Source organism: Myotis davidii, unplaced genomic scaffold (genome assembly GCF_000327345.1).
Source record: "Myotis davidii unplaced genomic scaffold, ASM32734v1 scaffold2113, whole genome shotgun sequence".
In the NCBI taxonomy this organism is placed as follows: Eukaryota; Metazoa; Chordata; class Mammalia; order Chiroptera; family Vespertilionidae; genus Myotis; species Myotis davidii.
In genome coordinates this window covers 64897-71052 of record NW_006284630.1, presented here as the reverse complement: position 1 = coordinate 71052, position 6156 = coordinate 64897, and positions in this window count along the sequence as shown.

Sequence of the window (6156 nt, the reverse complement as noted above, 5' to 3'; positions counted from 1 at the left end):
TTGTTTGGAATAATTTGAGAAGGTTAGGTGTTAGTTCTTTGAATGTTTGGTAAAATTCACCTGTGAAGCCATCTGGTCCAGGAAATTTGTTTGTTGGGAGTTTTTGTTTGTTTGTTTTGTTTAGTTTTTACTGCTTAAATTTCATTAGTTATAATCTGTCTGTTCAGTTTTTCAGTTTCTTCTTGGTTCAGTTTATGAAGATTGTTTCTAGGAATTTATTTCTTCCATATTGTCTAATTTGTTGGCATATAGTTGTTGTAATATTTTCTTATGCTACTTATTACATACAGATATTATATCAGGCTCATTCTACTAGTGGGTAGATGATAAAGGCCCATTTGGGGTAAATAATACCTACTGTGCATGAATTAGTTAATGTAGAAGGACTGACACTGCTGTCTTTAGAAAGGCCTCCTTGAGAGGTTTGACCTTGGGCCTGGAATCTGGGAACTTTGATTTGGAGAGTCTTCCCACTTTCCCTAATCAATAAAAGTGTCTCATTGTGCCAAGACTATATAAACAATATAGTTTATGCTAAACACATGTTTTCTTTCTGTGTATATGAAGTCTTGGTACTTGCTATGCAAGGGTGCCTATATTCCCTGCCTCCAGTAAAACTTGAAGCACTGAGTGTATAAAGACCTTTGTGGCTTCAGAGTTATCTGCATGATAGTTCTACTTGGACCTCTACTAGACATCTCAGGTTTTACATCATTCCCACCCTTCTACCCCAGATATGCTCCTGGCCAAAAGTCTCCAAATTGATAAATAGTACAACCATTAACCCAGGTATTGAATTCTAAACACAAGAACCTAGATTATTTCTTATTATTCGCCTCTGGTCCATAAGCAAATCTTGTCAGCTCATCCAATCCATCTGGAATTTGTCTATATTTCTTCACTTTCTCAGTCACCACCACAGTTCAAGCCACCATTGTCTTTCACCTGGACCAGTTACAAGATCTCTTAACTGGTCTTCCAGCCTCAGGTCTCCCTTACCTTCTACATTCTTCAAAGAAGTGAGTCATTGACAATATTCCGAAGAATTTATCTACTTACTATTCAATATCAGAAATTTTACCCTCAGCCTTGATCTTATATTTTTCAGTCTTTCTATTGGAGTTTTGTATACCATGTTACTTTAATGGAAGAAAGAGTACAATTGAAGCAAATAACTATGTTTGGATGTTTTATAAGGGCAATATGCATGTCCAGCTTGGTGACCATGGGAAGTCACTCCCATGTCTATGTGAAAGCCAGCCTAAGTCTCAGCTATCAAGATCAGTATTGCTCAGGATGAGTTTGTCTAAGAGGTATTATGCCCAGATGGCTTATGAGGTCTCCTTCTTGCTACCCAAACAATGTTAACAAACAACATTTGCATATTTTAGTAAACTAAAATATTTCAGGTAAAATATAAGAGCCCTCTATTTTCATCCCTGCCCAATCCCATTCTATTCACTTTTTCTCCAGAGACAAGCACCCCTAAAATTTTAAGGCCATGTTTTATACTTTTAGCATGAACATTTATCCATATTCCATTATCCATTATCCATATTCCCAGGACCCAAGACTATCCACCTCAGCCCATCCCACCTCCTTATACCACATGGTTTTTAGGAGCAAAATTAATTTTTTTCCAGGATTCCACAGAACACCTCCTCTTTCCAACCAGGGAACCACAGAATAACTCCTTCTTTTATCAGTGGAGATACTGAGCTGCATGTAATTGGGGCATGGATGGGTGAAGACTCCTGGATACTTTTTAAAAACTTAAAAGGTGAAGGTTTTTGCACAAAGGAATCAAAGACTTTCATTTATTTAAGAACCCCAATAACTTATTTTGAAGAAATGTTAAAACTTGACATTAAAAATTAAGTGAACGTTTTTGCAAGGGCAATATAGTAATATGCATGCTCAATATGGTGACCAGGGGAAGTCACCCCATGGCTATGAAGAAGGCAGTCCAGGCTCAGTTCTTTGCTGGCACTGAGGGTGAGCTTGTCAAAGAGGTATTCTGCCAGGCCAGATGTCGGGCTCCCATCTTGCACAGGTGGGTGATATAGTCCCCCAACTCTTTGATGAACTTCACCTGTTCCTATAGATGGTGACTCTCCAGGAAGTTGCACAGGTGGGCATCCTTCTTCTAGGTGGCCAGCTGGTACAGATTGAGCAGGCTCCGCTTCACTCTCTTGCCAGGCACCTGGCAAACTCCATGGCCCTCAGGCTGCTTTCCAATTCATCCTGCTGTGGCCTGTGGATGTCCTCCAGGAGGAGGCAACCCCCTCACTGGTTCTGCAGTCACACCAGCCTCTTGGCCTGCTCCCTCTCCTTGATAGATCACTGCCAGAAAACTGGACATAGTGATTCAAGGCCACGTCATCATAATCAAAGTAAAAGGCCATGGACATGTACACTTAAGCAGCATAGAGCTCCAGGTTGATCTTGTGGCTTCCAGCAGCCCCACAGTCTGAGTGGTAGTTCTGGTGTACATACAAGGGTGGTGGGGATGCCGTTTCTGGAGGTGCAGGGCACCAAGACCAAGGCATTGCAGAATCAGGGTTTGCAGGATTACAGTGGCCGGGTTTCAGATTTACGCTGTGGGGTGAGTGTTCCCAGGGTAGGTGGCCAGTGCAGCTGGAGACAGGCATGCTCAGGTGTTAGACAGCAGTTCACTAGTGGTTGGTGGGTTGGCGGTTGGCTCTTAGGTGGGACCAGAAGAAGTGACCTTTACTCAAGAGCATTGGGGGAAGGGTGAGGGAAGATCCATTACAAGAGGCATAGGGGTGTGAGGGGGGCCCAAGGAGTCTGGCAGCATTGACGTTTTCCAGGTTTCATCCCAGTCTGGGTGAGTAGGGTGTCTCAGTGCTGGACATCTGGTGTATATAATATTTTAAAATGTTCATGAATATAAGTGCAACTGCTGTGAGTAAATCAATTGCATTTTTTGAGCAACCTATTTTAATATTGTCCTAATATGATTGTTTCATTAATCATAGCCCTTTTGTGGTATCATTGGTTACATTTACTATCACAAAGTTTTATTTGAATGACTTCAACATCCATACTAATGACAATTCTGATACCTTATTCAGTTCCTAGACTTATTATTCCAGTGATCTTCGCTATTCTCCTATTCATCAACTTCACACTTCTCAATGGGCAGGGCAAGGCCTCCAAAGTCTCAGTGACTCCTTAAGCCTCTCCATCTTTCACTCTTTTTGAAGTTGCTCTTCACTTGCTTTATTCTCTCACCTCTTAATCTTTCAGTGCAGCCCTAGAAACACATTCTTTCTGCCCTTTCTGCACCCCAATGTGGACCGTTTCAATGACTGCATCACTGACATCTTAGATTTGTTCCCTTATTTCACCTGGCTTGCCAATTTCTTTCCTCTTGGCTAAGTACAGACTCCACTTTTCTCTGACAAGAAACAAACATTTTAGGTGCATTCTTAGAGAAAGCACTTAATAATGTGGATGTATTTATACCCTCCAGCCTCATTTGTACTTCCATTGCCATTCAGCAAGGCTTTGTTTTTTAAGTTTTCAATTGTGTTCTGAGGAATGAGCCAAAGTGGTTGGGAATACCACTGATCTCAAATGGCCATTTATTCATTCATTCATTCAACAAATATTTATTGATTACCTAAAATGGTCTAGCATTTGTGCATCTATACGAATAAAAGGGTAATATGCTAATTAGACCAGACATCCATCCGGACGTCCTTCCAGACAAAGCCACAGTGGTGGGGGCCGAGACAGAGGTTGTTAGGGGTGACCAGGCCAGCAGGGGAGGGCAGTTGAGGGTGACCAGGCTGGCAGGGGAGAGCAGTTAGGATGAGCAGACCAGCAGGGGAGAGCAGTTAGGGGCAATCAGGCTGGCACGGGATCAGTTAGGGGTGATTGGTAAGGCAGGCAGAGAGGTTAGGAGTGATCAGGCAGGCAGGCAGTTGAGTGGTTTGGAGCCAGCGGTCCCGGATTACAAGAGGAATCCCTGATTGGAGAAGGTGCAGGCTGGGCTGAGGGACGCCCCCCACTCCCAACCCCTCTGCACAAATTTTGGGCACCGGGCCTCTAGTATATTCATAACAAAGAGAGATTAAGTCTGTTCCTATAAGGTTTGTATTCTAGTGAAGAAGCAGATAAAAACAAACATAAAACTGCCGTCTTTCTCTCCTTATTTTCCCAAGTAAATACACACAAGATATTACACATGTATATGGAAATTAAAAAGAGTAAATATATTCTTAGAATTCAATGATATTAGAGTGGAAGGCATAAGACCAACATCTTTTTATAGTGTAGATGGGGTTATATTGACCCCTGAGAACCATGAGCTTGATAGAATTAATTCTTTGTTGAATAAAGTTAGTAAACCAATTTATAAGACAAGGGCCTAGAATGAGGGCAAGGAATAATAAAGTTAAAGGTCCTATAGTGGAGGATAGGAGAGTAGTTAGCCAAGGGGATAAATTGAATAGTTTCTGAAACTAATTCTGAGATTGTTCTAATTTTTTTCTGTATTTTATATTTTTTTCTAATTAGAGCTAGGCTTTTTTGTATGACCCTTGTGTTATTGGCGTAAATCAGCAGTTTTCTTCTAATGCTATGCAGAGTCCTCCCTGCTGGAGTGAAAGGAGATTTAACCCTTGGCTATTTTGGAGGACCATTTTAGCTAGGGAATTTTTTTTGTTGTTAGTCCTATAAAGAGAATTAAAATTGCGACATACATGAGAGTTTTATCTTTAGAGGGTCCGAAGAGTCCTGGACTCTTTATTCTGCTTGTGCTGCTTTAAGCCCGGTGTGATGAAGCCACGTCGGGATCCTGTTGACCTTGACTGCCATGGGGTGGTCAAGATGATGGTGTGTGGTCCTTTCCAGGTAGGAGTTAGTCCTTGGGTGGTAAATTTCTTCACCCAAATAGAGTTACCAGGTTGGAAGGAATGGACCAGATCAGATGTTGGTACAGACAGAGTGTCTCAGACGTGCTTCTGGACTGCTTTCTGGGTGTACTGTAAAGCCTATAAGAACTTGAGTAAAGATTGGTTATGGATTTTTAGCTTTTATTTCTTCCCGAAGTCTTGGGAGTATTGGAGGGAGTCTCCCAAACATAATTTCATATGGGGAGAACTCCATTTGGTATAGAGTGCACCTTGCCCGGAGTAGTGGGAAGGGGAGTAAGGTGGCTTAATTTTCACCGGTTTCAGAGGTAAATTTGTTGAGGACCTCTTTTAAGGTCTTATTCATGCACTCTACCTACCCAGAGCTTTGGGGCCAGTAGGCACAAAGTAGTTTCCAATTAATATTTAATGTTTTTGCTATATCCTGTGAAATTTCAGCTATAAAAGCAGGTCCATTGTCCTATTCTACAGCTATAAGTAAGTCAAATCTGGGGACTACTTCCTGGAGTAACTTTTTAGCTACAATGGTGGTGGTTTCTGTCTTAGTTGGTAAGCTTGAACCCAGCCTGAGAAGGTGTCTATAAAAACTAAGAGATATTTATGCCCTGCCACTGCGGGTCTGACTTCTGTGAATTCTATTTTCTAGTGCTCCCCTGGGGAATTTCCCCAAGCCTGAATTCCTGTTGGGGGTCTTTTGCCCTGTTTGGCATTCACTTGAGCGCAAATGATGCATTGGGATACAATCCTGTCTATTATACTATCTAAGTTGGGTATATAGTATCTGTCCCTTAGGAGTTCAGTAAACTTGGTATGGCCTACATGGGTGGACTGGTGTGGCTGGTTAACTATTGTCCAACCTAGAGCCTTAGGAACCAAAAGTTGGCCGTCTGGTAAAGTCCACCATCCTTCTGGGTTCCTGCTTCTGTGTGGCTAGTTTCTCTTCCTTCTCCGTGAAGGCTGGTGAGGTGGGTAGGTCAAGGTCTGGGAGAGTCACCAGAATTTGTAAGTGTCCCGATGACCCACTAGTTTTAGGGCAGCCTTGCGGGACACTTCATCTGCATCCCAGTCCCCTCTTGTTTTTATGAAGTCCCTTTTTTGGTGCCGCTTACAGTCGACTGATGCCACAACCTTGGGTAGCCAGATGGCTTCTAGTAGAGCCAGAATTTTTTTCTTATTTTTGATGTCCTTCCTGGCTGAAGTTAAAAGTCCCCTTTTAACTTAAATGTATGACAGGCAACCATAAAAATTCTAGAAG